The sequence below is a fragment of the Crocodylus porosus genome, unplaced genomic scaffold, assembly GCF_001723895.1.
Source record: "Crocodylus porosus isolate Cpor-Errol unplaced genomic scaffold, CroPor_comp1, whole genome shotgun sequence".
NCBI classification, from domain to species: domain Eukaryota; kingdom Metazoa; phylum Chordata; order Crocodylia; family Crocodylidae; genus Crocodylus; species Crocodylus porosus.
Genome location: NW_017728931.1, coordinates 11783499 through 11797181, shown reverse-complemented (window position 1 = coordinate 11797181; position 13683 = coordinate 11783499).

The following is a 13683-nucleotide window of genomic DNA, read 5'->3' as shown; positions in this document are numbered from 1 at the left end:
CTGCTGTGGGTGGCATGTGGGCCTCAGGCACTCAGTAAAGGAAGGTACCAGAATGGATGCAGGGGGTGCTAAAGCCTTTGGCAGTATGGAGTAGAGCAAGGGAAGTATGCTGATGTGAGAGGAAGTGTCATGTATCACTGTCAAGACCCAGGTTAAGCCTTGTCTGGCCCTGCAGCCAATGCTGAATTCAAGTGGCATGGATCTTCCCCCACCTGCAGCAGATGTGGAGCCAGGGAAGGGTTAACCTGGATCTTGGCACTGAATCTCATTTCACAGCAGTGTCCTGTCCATGCTCCATTTTGTGCAGCTGCAGGCACGAGCTCCCCTGCCTCCGTTCTGGTCTCCTACTAGTCAGGGTTGCTCTCACCTGGCTTAACATGCTGTGGTCCTGGGTGCACTTATAAATGCAGTGCCCAGGAGCAATAAACTCTAGCGTGATATGAGCTGGAGTTTATTGTGTCTCATACATTTCATGTGTAGGTTTGGTTTTTTTTCTGCAGAAAATTAAAGAAAAATATGGGTTTCATTTAAAACCAAACCAAAAAATCCAAGTTTCAGCAAGATCTACCAAAGAGCTCATCTGCATAATAACAAACTAACAGCTGCATAATAAATTAAACAGGTGGATCAAGGTACATTTGAGAGAGAATGGTTCTTTCCTTTCAGCTCAACTGTGTTTTTTAGGGCCTGTCTTTATTAGTGGATAGTGGCATTGCTATATCACTAGGACCCCATGAAAAGTTTATAGCCTTTCTCTGCAGTAGCTTCTCAAGAGTACAACAGGAAAAATAATGCCAATGAGTATAGGCTGAAGAAAAGGGCCTCAGTGACTACTTCATCCTTATCTAAAGCAAGAAGGTGCAGGCTCTCTTGTATGATAGATGATGAAATTCTGCAAGAAGGTGGTTTAATAAGGTTTTATGACAGGAAACATAACTTCTGTAATAGCTTTCAAAGCAACAGTTCTTAAAATTAACTACTACTGCGTAGTATCTGAAGAATTTACCCAGAATTTCTAGAGTGAAAACCTCCAAAGCAAGCTGGTAATTGTCTGATGATGTTAATGGCAGATCATCACATGAGGCATTTGAATGCACTTATTTCCTTGGTTCTAAGCCAAGCAACTACTGGGAAAGGCCAGATAACAACCATGAATGGAACAGAGACTGGTGGCGACCCAGTTGGAAGTCTAGTAGAAGTGTATGATTGGCAGCCTATATACATTAAATGGGAAAAGCAGCCATCACTAAGCTCCAAAGTGAGAAAACAATCCTCCTAAGACCTACTAAAAGAGAGGAAGAAATTAAAGGTCTACCAGAACAAATCAATTAGATAATGAAACTTTGGAACTAGATCAAAACTGAAAGCGGGAGGAGGGAGATGGGCAGTGACAGCAAATAACAGCTGTGGTGGTACAAGTAGTAGAAAGTAGAACTGATTGGATATCCTCAAGTCCAAACCCGAATGAGACAGCATCTGGCAGAGAGAAGGGGGCAATGTGAAACCAGAACAATGGGATCAGAATGTGGGTAATGGGAAAGTCAGTGTGGTGACACTGCACACCACAATATCCAGATGTGCTGCAAAACACACTCCACCCCAATTATGAAGCAGAAGGAAAATCTTAAGAGAGGAAAAGGAGGAGAAGACGTGAATCAAGGAATTAATGCGGTATGAATGCAGAAGGGTAATGCTGGGAAACAGCTGGATTCAACTCTGATATGATTTGGAATGGAATTACAGTATGGAGCCAGAGGTATTTTGATGACTGGACTAGGCAATGAAGTGAGAAAAACAGGATGTGGATCCCAATGAGAAATAGTGGTAGTTTTAAAGGTATAGGCCATAAAACTGTATTAATGTGAAAGAAAAAAAGCAATATTTGGACAGAAATAAACAACATTTAGAGTGAGGAGACTGAATTCACCCCCTAAGGTAACATCCACTAGCTTCACTGGAGATAGAAGAAATAAAAATCAGGTCCAATACAGTTACAGACCAGCCCTTTTCATCCTTATCTTTTAAGTTGTACCTGAGCTACCTAATTTGTTCCTAGATAGTCTGTAAATTGTAGCCTATGGGCTTGGTAATGAGAGCCTATGCTCTCATTACCGCTGATGTCAATGGTAACAGGTTTAGATCATGTCCAACACTTTTTTCCAGCCTGCTCATGAGGTCGTTATTTAGACAAAAGGTAAAACACATAGCAATCAAAAGCACTTAAGTGACTTAAAAGCCTAAGACCCATTTTCAGAGAGAATGAGCACATGCAAATGAGACACAAGCTCAGACACACAAAAAATATGCAGTAGGCCTGTGCGGAGTGGCTAGCATTCACTTCAGATTTGGATTTGGCCAATTTGGGGGACAGTGATTCGATTCAGTGATTCAAATCACAGTCTCAAATAAATTTGGCCAAATCTGATTCAGAGATTTGGCCGCCACTGAATTGGCCAAATCTCCGAATCAGACAGATCCCATCCCCCACCCACTCTCATTGCTCCTGTCAATGGCTGCCTTGCCTGGCCGCAGCACCCTGGCACTTCAAAAAAAAAAAAGCCCCATACTCACAAGATCCTGCCAGGTGGGGGGGGATCCCCTCTGCCCCCCATTGTCCCGCAGAGTGGGCAGGAGTTGGGGGGCAGGGGTGTTCAGAGGGGCTGGGGGAGCAAGCAGCGGATGGGGCCTGGCAGAGGTCCCCCCATGGTCACTTCCCCCCTCCTTCAGTCCCCCCCCCCTCCACTTATCAGCACGGAGTCTGGGTCCAGGTCCCTGCAACATTGAGAGGGGACTGCCCAAATCACCAAATCTCCAAAACTTTTTCCAAATCTTTTTTAAATTGATTTGGAGGCTTTGAATTGATTCAGACCTTTTTATTGGTCTCCCAATTCCATTCTTATTCAGAGATTCGCCCACCGAATTGGGCCAAAGCTCCTCTGAATCGAATCAGCACCCAAAGCTTCACACAGCCCTAACATGCAGACACTTTAACTGTGAGCATTTGAGTGCATTTTAGGAGCCCAGAGTCATATGCTCCATCTCCATGCTGTGCTCCTTGTAAACTGATCCCTGAAAAGAAGGCAATATAGCCATCTTAGAGCAGTGCTGAGCACCCAGAACCACACTCAGGATCAAACAAAAACATCCTTCTTGGCAGCTGCTCAACATTGCTCTTAGGTAGCTATGTTGCCTCATTTTGGGGACTTGGAAAGAGCAAGTAAGTGGGGCATGCTGCCTAATGGTTCTTCTAGACATGGCACAAAAGCTGTGTAGATATGATCTAAATCACAACAGCTTTTAGTGAAATTTTGGCTCCTGAGTGTCTAAGCCTCTTCTGAAAATAGAACTCAAGTGAAAAAAAATTTCCCAAAAGCAACTGAGCATCAGTAGTAACAGAACTGTAAGTCTAACTACTGAGGCTAATTGTATTTCTTCTGAGTAAAAATTACCAGAGCAACAGTACTTTCACACTTCCTTGCAAGCTTATCTGCTTTAAAAATTAAAAACCAGATCCTCAGACTAATGTGAAGTGCCTACTGGTTTCTAACTAAGAAAAATGTGTATTATAACACTGTTATAGTCAAAAAAGAACATGTCTACACATTCCCATATGGCAATGTTGTTACTGTGCTGTGTTTTAGGACTTGCTTGGTGGAAGTACTAAAACACAGTGCAGTAACCACCTGTACTGTGGTGTATGGGCAGCACACAGTTATATTCACCAGCTACATCACCATAGCAGCGCACTATATCTGAAGAGTGTGCTGCAATGGTGACATAGCTGGTGATCACGTGTAGACCTACATGATTGCTACGTCACTGTAGCACGCTGTATGGTGATGTAATGCATCACTATGTCACCACAGGGTGACATGTAAATGTGCCCAGAGTTCAGAAAAACTCATTGCAGCTGGAATAATCTTCTTGAGGGATTAATTGAAGGGTCACACATATTTTTATAAAAAAATCCAGTGCAGTATTAATGTAGGTTTTATTAAATGTTTCTATTTATAGTGAACACTTGTGTGTTCACACAGGAGAAAACAATGTGGATACTTCTAGTCTGCTGTGATTAAAAGAGATAACAAAACAAAGTAAATATAGAGGGACAGAAGACAAAGTATCTTGCCAACTCAGTTACAAGCTGTAGATACTATGAGAACAAAATGGTCGCTAATATGGACCGAATACTTTAGAATATAAAGAAGCAGTATCCAGAATGCAAAAGCAACACAATTTCATAGCTAAATCTCCTGGCTAATGTCACGTTTATTATTATGGATACAGCCCTCATGGCTGAGTTAATAATGGGACAGAGTATGAGTTTAAAGACAAGGCAGGTAATAGCACATAGCAATCTGTTAGATATATCCCATGTTACAAACTTTAACAAAAGCTTCAGGATAACAAGATTTTTTAATCTACATCTGTAGTTGGGAACTGGCTTAAAAATGAGGCAGAAGTTCTGAACACCTGCAGCTCCCACTGGCTTTAGTATCGTATGTAAGTCCCTGGTACCTCTACATGTAAGTGACCTGATTTCCACAAGCTTAAATAAGGATTCTAGAGCTTAGGTTTTATTTTTATTTTTTCATTCTTATTGTATCAAAATAATGTTAAATACTTTGGCATACTTTAAAAAAAAACGTATGTAATCATTCAACCCATTTCGAGCTAAACTTGGAAATTAGCTGATTCCACTTAATTCCTAAATATAGACTATTCCATATTTATCTGCCTATTCCAGGCAACACAAGTACTCTACATTTCATCTTTTCCAAGTCAACTGCTTCATTCCTTCCCAAATGACCTTTTCATGAAGTAAGACACACAATTATTTTCAGTGATTAGAGCAGAGAACTGGACTGGAGAGCTTTATTGTTCTCTGTTATTGACTCAGTGAGCACATCTACATGAGACATTAAATGTGCAGTAAATTAATCCACCGCACATTAGTGTGACAAGCAAAGACTGTGCTAATGTGCAACAGAATTAATCTACTGTGCATTAGCGTCACAAAAAAGCATGTGTTGGTGCTACTGCACAGTAGCACCAATGAAGGCACATTAATGAACATGTAGACGCACCCACTGTTGACATTAGGCAACTCACTTAGAGCCAGATCCAAAAAGGTAGTAACGTGCCGTACACTTCCACTGATTTCCCTATCTGCCTCAAGTGCATCCATCTGTAACAGTTTTGACGCTGTGGAAACATGCCTGGTGTATACATAGTTGATCCATTCCTAGTCCAGTAGTAAAGGAAGAAAGTGCTCCTGGGTACATAGAAGGTTAAGCAGTGGGCAGAAAGGCCTGCTATGAGCAGTAGACTTCTGTGCACCTTTCCCTTAGTCATGTGTATAGAAGGAATGGTGTGGGGGGGAGGGTAAGGAACGAGTTTATCTAAGGAGATACCGGTTTAGGGAAGATTCTCAATGGCCCAATGAAACACACCAGCATAGGTGCCCCTACATTCACTTTTTTGCCTGCTACTTTTTACTTGTATCTGTAGCGTACAGCTCATACTCATAAATGCAGGGCTGTTGTGGGCCCAACCCAGACCCGGTGTAAGCAAGCACATTATTAATTCAAGTTGCCTGTCACTTTGGCATTGACTGAAGGCAACAAAGTTATACCAGGGCTGTACCTAGCACGGAGTTTGAAAAGCCGTTTCTTCTTCCAGGTATATACTAGTAATACAGTCCAAACATACATATTGGTATGCTTTCAAAGGCATTATTTCATGCAGAATTAAAGAATAATAGAGCTTTAAACCCCCACTTTAAAATAAACCAGGTGGCACAAATAAAATCAAACGGAAAAATATTTCCCTTTTGTTTAGAAAACTTCTAAATAACTTGTAGTTCCAGCCCTTTCCTTTTCCGTCAGGTTCAAGCAGGTTCCATGTATATCCTGTTCAAGGGGACTGGAAGAGTACCAACATTACAAAGAAAAGATAAAGGTTTTTGAGGGTAGGGGTGGCAGATGTGACTTAACAACTAATGAGGAAATATTCTTTCAGGACATGTAAAACTTAGGACAGCAAAGCTGATACCATATCCCTGAGAAATCTCTTTCCAGTTGGAGAACAGCATTACTGAGTCACTAGAGCATATAAGAGTGACCAGGCAAGCATGCTGGTATTTCAGAACAGCCAGACTGAAGTCATGAGAATATGAAATACCATCTGAGAGGAGACATTCTCTGCCAAATGCAAGGAAATCTCCATAGAATCAGCTAGCAGGCATGTCAGAAGCATGACCAGTAGTGCTGGATACAGTTCAAAAGTTTCGGCTGAACATCAGAAAAGCATCCAAATGTTCTAAACGTTTTTGGTCCTGTGCATGTATAAGAAGTTAGTTTTACATTTAACACCATGATTCCCACCCCTTTAATCATAATACTGCACCATTCCATAGCACCTACCATCTGAGGCCTCCAAAAGCTTTCCAAACATTAATTAAACCTTATGACACCTCTGTGAAGTATTAACCCAGCTTGACAGACGGATAAATCAAGGCACACAGGACACATGCACAAGGGGGCATGGCAGATGAATACCAGATTTCTTGCATAAAGCTCCTCAGGTTACTAGCACTAAATGGACAAGGCAACTTGCTCTTATCTCATTTGCTGAGCACCATCGCACTGTGATCAAAGCCCCTTACAGACCAATGCCACTCTACCAGTCGTCCAGGTGTACATTTAAGTTTCAGAGGGGAATTCAGCTGAGCACACAAATCTTTGTGGGAAAAGATAGACAGTTAACAAGTCTCATGCTTTCCAAACAGCAGACACTATACTTAATTAATGCCAGCACATAACTAAGTAAACAAGCTTTGAAAATGTCTTTTGAACACCAGACAAAAATTTAAGGTGTGGGGTTGAATCTCTGTGGCCAGTCCCAGAAGTGCACAAAAAGACCAGTTCCAGATGCCTGATTCTCTATTCCTCCATAGAATCACAACCATAGGATTACAAAACTCTCACAATTTAGTAATAAGTTTAATGATATTTGGTGTTTTTTCTAAAACTCCAGCTGCTGCAATCAATAGATTTTATGAGAAATTCAGCTTTGCTTAAACGCTCTCTCTCTCTGTCATACAAACACATACAAAGTGTCTATCTTCTAGAGTTTCAGAGAAAACCTTGAAACTACAGCTGGCTTAAAAGTAAGCAAAAAATGTCTGTCTCAGGAAAAAAAATGGATGTCTCTAAAATTCTATGTAACTTTGTTTTCTCAGGAACCTGGAAGTGTCCATCAACCATATGCCCCAAGTCAGGTGCAGCAAGCACTCAAACTCACATCTCGCATTGCAGGTGATCAGTAGGGCTGTGTGAAGCTTCGGTCCCTGATTCAATTTGGGGGTAAATTTGCCCTGATTTGGTGGCTAAATCTCCGAATCCAAATCAAATCAGAAGACCCTTTAATCTCTCCAACTCAAATCAGACCCTCTGAATCGATTTGGAGAGATTCAGCGACTCAGACTTAGACACAGCTTTAAATGTTTGTTCTACATATCTCAAGGTACCAAGCAGCTCATCAATGGTGGGGCAGATGGAGCGTCCCAAAGGAACATGGGGAGCTCCCCCATGCGCTTGGCAATAGACCTGGAAGCGGGCCAGAAGCACTTCCGGTCCACTTCTGGATCTGCTGGGGAGCATGCTGGGGCCTCCCCTGTGACCCTCCAGCTTAGTGATTGGTGCTTCCTGGTGGGTCTGGGGAGGCATCTGAGGTCCCCCCATGGCTGATTGTTGAGCAGGGGAAACGTGGAAGGGGGGGCCCTGCGCATTCCACGGCAGACCCAGAAGTGGACCAGAAATACTTCCGGTCCACTTCCTGGTTCACCATTGAGCACGTGCCCCATCCCCACCCCCCGCTCCTGTGGGATGCTCCATCTGCCCCAGCATCGCAGCATTTACAAACCGCACCTGGTACTTTGGGGTATGTAGAAAAAACATTTAAAGCTGTGTCTATGTCTGAATCATTGATTCTCTGAACCAGAATCAAATCTTCAGATTCGGTCGAATCAAATCGGGAACAGTGATTCAAATCAATGAACTGAATCATTGTCCCCTATTCAGGCCAAATCCAAATCACAGTGACGACACATAGAGGGTGCATAGGGATGCATATGTACCCACAGAGAGTGCTGGTAAACCCCCTGACAGCGTATCCCAGTTAGGCAATGGGCGGGGGGGGGCAGGTGGGAACACTGGTGCCCCCCTGCGAGCACCAGCTGGGGAGCAGGAGTGCCCATTTCCAGGAGTGCCACTTGTGCTTCTGCTCATGTTTCCTGGTCAGTGTGATCAGCCATGGGGGGACCCCCCTCATCTCCAACTGGCTGCTGGGGGGGCATGTCCCCCCCCGGACTCAGGTGGCACCAGTTACCCATGCTGAATTGAATATAGCCCATTTGCACACCCCTCGTGAGCACCCATGCCACCAGGCTAGGCTAAGGTGGTTGACAAGACTGATCCTATGGACAGATGACCCATTTCCCATGCTCTTTCACGTTATTCTATAATATGTGTAGGCTTGAAGTAAAAATGGATCTAACTAAATTGGAATTGTGACCAAGGAAAAATGACTTCCAACAAGATGATTCCCATTCAGTTTGTCAAGTTCACCTCCTCAATCCAAAAGCTACCCAAGCAGATGCCCAATTTCAAACATGTGGCTAGCTCCAAAATGTAATTGGGTATATTCGTGTGTTAAATGTTAGGCACTTACTTAAATACTGTTGAATGCAGGTCTTTTAAGAGGAAACAATGGCAGGAACCAAGGTAGAGGGCAATATATTAACTAGATTATCTGATTAACAATACATTCTTGGAAGGAGGAATTCTCTTTGAGTAAAATTTGCAGTGACCTGGGCAAATGGGTGACTATGCTTTGCACACTGACACGGGGAGCTAACCACAGGCATGTACAGCATGAGGTCATGGTAGGGATGAAACTAGAGGTTATGGTTACATATGGCTTTCCTCTCTGTGGCATTTAGAAACCAGACTGTAAGCCATCCTGGGAACCACAAAGAAGTGAAAGAGAGAACAAAGCCTGCTATTGAGTCGCTGCTCAGTGCCCATTCCACATATGCATGAGCTGCTTTGTGCACAACACAGATAAGGGTTAGTGTAAGCAAGGGTCAGTCTTGTGTTGTTCTTGGATATTTTTTTAGTGGGTCTGTTGCCCCCCCACCAATTGATCTACCACATGCCACACACAGAGGCTGCCTGTGCCACTTTTGGAACCTATGCTACAAGTTGGCTACCCCTTCCCTTGAGTAAACTTTTAATTGATGCTGTAAGACTTTTCTAGGTGTACGAATAACTTCATGATTACTAAGTGGGTTCAGAGTAGAAACTAAGGCCAGGTACAGACATTACACTTTTGCAGATCTAAGTGATCAGAAACTGGTTTATATCTATAGCGAATATATTATTTTTAAGGAAATCCAGGAAACTGCTCCTCTCCAACCCCATCAGCTGCACTGTTGCAGGCAGAGGCAGAGGCAGAGGCAGGCAGGCAGGGGCATGGGGTGCAGTCTGGCAGGGAAGTGGAGTGGTATGGTGAGCCAGGCAGGCAGGGGATGGGCAGGCAGCTGATACTGCTACAGTGCAGGACCAAGGCAGGTGGACTGGAGTGGTGCCTTGCCCTGCCCAACACCACCCACCACCTCGCCTCCAGCCACTGCTCAGGAGGAACCAGGCTGGGCATGTGCAGGCTGCAGCAGTGGTGTCTGCCTGCCTGGCACACCACACCACTCTGTATCTCTGTCAGACTGCACCTCATGCCCCAGTTCCCCTGCTTCACCATATCAATCATCAACATAGCAAATGTAATATTTTTGGCACTATATGGAGTGTCAGGGCTGGTTCTGGCCCTCCCAATGCCAGACTAGTATTGCTGTACCTGCAGGCCTCGTGCCCATTTTCTACAGAGGGAACATCTAGCTGCCTTTTTTTATGGGCCAAAAAAAAAAATTTCCATCAGTATGTTTACAATACAGTCCCCATGTTTTATAGTTATACTGGTACGTTTACCTAATATGGGCCCCGTGTTTTATAGTCATGCGCAGTATTGGCTGCATTTAATCAACTTCATAGCTTGTTTCCACTATTGAGTACATGCTGCTTTTGGCACCAGTTTAATGGCTAGACAATGTATTTAATAAAGTTTTCTTGTATGCAAATATACAATCATGAGCTTTGTTTCCCCATACAGATTGAGGGAAAAGAACCTCACATTACATTTTAGTCAATATAGCTTTTTTTTAATTACAGTAAAAAGTAATAGGAAAAAAAACTATGGGTCATTTGAAGATATATATACTTGTTAGTTTCTAATTTTATCCAGGGGAAATATAACTGACAGGAAGTGTTATATGTAAAAAATAGGATAAAACACCTTACATCCCATCTTATGAGCAGGAATCCAGGTTTTCTGTTTGCCAGAGTAAAATACATTAAAACACAGGTTTTCTCATGAAAACCTGGATTTTCTCTTTTTAAGGAGAAAAACACAGGAAATGGTTCGTTTCCTCTTGCAGGCCAACAGAGTTCCAGCCTATAAGGAGCTGGGGGGACCAAGAGAAGGCCAGTCATGAAGTGGGGGCCATGTGCACACATGCATGTGCCCGTGGCTGCCAGGCAGCCTGGAGAGCAACTCCTGGAGAGCAACTCCTCCTCTGTCTGGCACAGAGATGCGGGGAATTGAGGCCTCCATAGTGAGGGAGGGAGGGAATTCGGCAGGGCTGGGGCTGGGGCTAAGCTGCTGCCCAGTTTGGGCAGTGCATGGGGCTTGGGGCCCAGGCCAGAATGAGCGGCCACAGGGCCTAAGCAGGAAGTGCGATGAAGCTATGGGTGGCCTCCACAGCCCAGCCCAGTTGGCTGGACTCAGCGCAGCACGGCAGAGCGAGGCAATGAAGCTCAATGCTGCCATCACAGAGAGCCCCATGCTGCCATGGCAAGATGCCTTCTGCCTGCCCAGTAGTAGTGGCATGATGGGCACTAGGTCTGTGCAAAATTTCACCGGCTGTTTCGATTCAACATTTTGAGCTTGAAGCAGCAAAATCGAATCGAAATGAAGGGCTTTGAAACAGCCTCAAAACAAAATGAGGCTAGTCAAAATGTTTTGAAAGTTTCAAAACATTTTGAGTTTTGAAGCAGCCAGCAGCGAGGTGCTGGGAGACAAGGAAGAACCAGGGCTGTGCTCCCAGCAGCAGCTGGGAACGCAGCCCTAGCTCTCCCCTTCTACTGCCATGATGCAGGAAGCTAATCATAGCACAGGGGAAGGGAACTGAGCCTCCCAAGTGCTGTGATAAGGCTGGTGGGGGCTGTGGGTGGGGAGTGAGGAGCACCAGAAGGGCCCAGGAGACTATGAGTGGGGAGTGAGGGGCACCAGCAGGGCAGGGGGCTGTGGGTGGGGAGTGAAAGGCAATGGAAAGGCAGGGCACCAGCATATCAGGACTGCTCGGTACCATAAAGCAGCAGAAGGAGACAGCTGCAGTTGGAGCCATGTCCTGGTGAACAAAAATGGAAGGGAAGCTCTGCTATTCCATGATAAAAATCCCCAAATCAAATACCAAAAATTATAGGTATTTAGAATTTATTTTATTATAGTGATCGAGGCACTGCTAGGCTTCCAAACTGCTTTACAATTGTAAGTATATCAATAAAGCAGTGTGTTCAACTGATGCCTATATCTATATAGCAGCATTTCATTTTAATAATAGAAAAACATGGATTTGGGGGGTTTTAATCAGATAATTTGTAATTTTTGAAACAGAGAAAGCCAGGATCTCGGTTTATGAGAAGAAGTGTTGCAGCTGAATGGGTTCCCTGGACTGTAATTTTATTACTTTATTTAGAAGTAATGGAAGCTTCACAGACACAGAAGAACACAGGACTCTACTATGAATCAGGCATGCTGTTGCACGAGAAGACTGAAGTGCACTGCAAGATCAGTACTTCATCAGCCGTCAGCGTGACAGGCCATGAATTCACCAGCATCACAAGTTGACTACACTCAGTCAACCTGATTTCAGGCTGTATTTTCCTTATGGGTGACTGGGAGGGCATGGGTTACTTGGCATGGATATTTAGCAGCTTAGCACAAAAAAGAGACAAACTCCAAACTGTCCTCCTGACCTTGGCAATGGAAAAAAAGAGACAAATCTCCCATTGATCCAGGGCCTGATTCAAAGTCCATGGAAAAGGACACCCCTAGACTTCAATTGGTTTTGGATGACGCCCACAGAGGGATTTATTTTTAAGTATGAAAGTCCCATTGCTCATGTGCCCTAAATAGGGTACATTTGGCTACCCAGTCTCAAGTCTGTTAGGAAATATTCCCCATTCCTTTTATTTCACTTCCAGAATAAGAAGCCTTTTATCCCATTTTTTTCACACACAAGCTTCCTCCCACTGTATATATATAACACATACTTTGTTTAGAAGGTTTTCATGGAAAACTAACTCACTCTTCAGTGAGGGAAAAACCTTATTTCTGCATGATGGCCTTCACTTGTGGCATTAAACTTTTGTACCACTAAATAGATACTTGCATTTTTGCTCTCTATACCCGAACTGGATTTGGGCCTGTTTGCTCTGTCACCTATATGCATTGACATTGGACTAAACTATATGCACACAATATACTGCTAGAAAACAGCTTGATCACTGTTCTCCCTGGCTGAAATTTTTGGGATTTCAGTTTTGCAGAATGAAATCAAAATACTGACAAGCAGATCTAGGAATTTGAAAATGGGGGGTGGCAGACGTAACCCCTTCCCCTGTGGCTCAAACCAAAGAGGAGGAATGGGGGCAAGGTACAGCTGAAGCTCCCAGGCCAGCAGGAAAAGATCAAGGAAGGCCAGGCTGGGAGCAGGTGCACAAAAGAAGGAACCCCCCCACGACCAGTGGGTGGCCTTAAATCCAGGGTCATAGCCTACCCAGCATGGTGACTCACCCAAGTCTTCCACCTCCCTAGAGGAACACTAGGGCAGATGCAAGTGGCCACAACCCTCCATCTGGGCCTAGGCACACACCGACTCCCTAGTACCGGAGCGACCAGTCAAAATCAGCTGACCTCTTTCCTCTTCTCGTATAAGCCCCTGACCTAGAAGGGGAATTGTCTGGGCAATACGGCTGTGTGAAATGGAAGCATTCTGTTTTGACCAGTGTCTTGATGGTTTGATGGAACAGCATTTTGTTTTGACTTTTATTTCGAGTCAAAATGGCTCTTCCATATCGTTCTGTCAAAACAGTTTTGTGTTTCGAGCTTCTTTCAATGTTTTTTCCATAGGATAAAATTGAGAAGGATGAAATAGGCTATATCTTTGTCGTTTCTGGCTGATTTTGATAAAACTTGCCAAAATGGTAGCCCCTTCTGACGGCATGAAGCCTGCCATGTTTCAAGGAGATAGATGCAGGGAGGTTGGAGAAACCATGTTACCTGTGGTGTGTGTGATGGCTTATCTTGTGTTTTTATGTTTGAATGTTTATTATTAAAAAAAGATGGAATAAAAAAATGGTGATCCACTGGTCAGGCCGCAGCTGGAGTACTGCATCCAGTTCTGGGTGCCACACTTGAAGAGGGATGTGGACAGCATGGAGAGGGTCCAGAGGAGGGCCACTCGCATGATCAGGGGCAGCAGGCAGGCCCTATGAGGAGAGGCTA